The sequence below is a fragment of the Penaeus monodon genome, chromosome 19 (genome assembly GCF_015228065.2).
Source record: "Penaeus monodon isolate SGIC_2016 chromosome 19, NSTDA_Pmon_1, whole genome shotgun sequence".
NCBI classification, from domain to species: Eukaryota; Metazoa; Arthropoda; class Malacostraca; order Decapoda; family Penaeidae; genus Penaeus; species Penaeus monodon.
This window is the reverse complement of record NC_051404.1, coordinates 6,779,431-6,779,823: the sequence shown is the minus strand read 5'-3', so window position 1 is coordinate 6,779,823 and position 393 is coordinate 6,779,431. Positions and strand designations below refer to the sequence as shown.

General features: G+C 42.5%; 1 protein-coding gene across 1 annotated transcript in view; it reads right to left on the bottom strand.

The window, feature by feature from the left end:
* Positions 1-393, bottom strand: part of LOC119585030 (dual oxidase maturation factor 1-like) — a gene marked incomplete in the record, with an annotated part of 33,296 nt that overhangs the window by 3,363 nt on the left and 29,540 nt on the right.

The window sequence follows — 393 nt, the reverse complement described above, 5'->3', positions numbered from 1 at the left end:
TTGTTTTTCCTTGTTTTACCGACAGCGTTGCCTAATCTTCGGTTTTATTGTTCTAGAACTGACTCAACACCCCATTACACATTGGGAACAAGTTTAAACTTTAACTCGAATTCATACGGACACCGTGTCTAAGAGAACTTCAACAAGCTCAAGATCCACGGTTGAGAATCCAAATTTACTCTAGGACAGGTTGAGGAACGGCGTCAGTTGTTCAACAGCCCGCCAGAAAGGAACTTCGTTCTTTCGTTCGAGGCTTTCACTGCAGGGAGTCGAGACTTGCCAGCAACAGATGACGGACTTCGTTTGTAATTTAAGAGTAACGTGTGATTCTGCATCTCCTTGTTTGTACAAAGCGAGTTCTTCCTTTTTTGTAATGTTCGTCGAGTAATACTA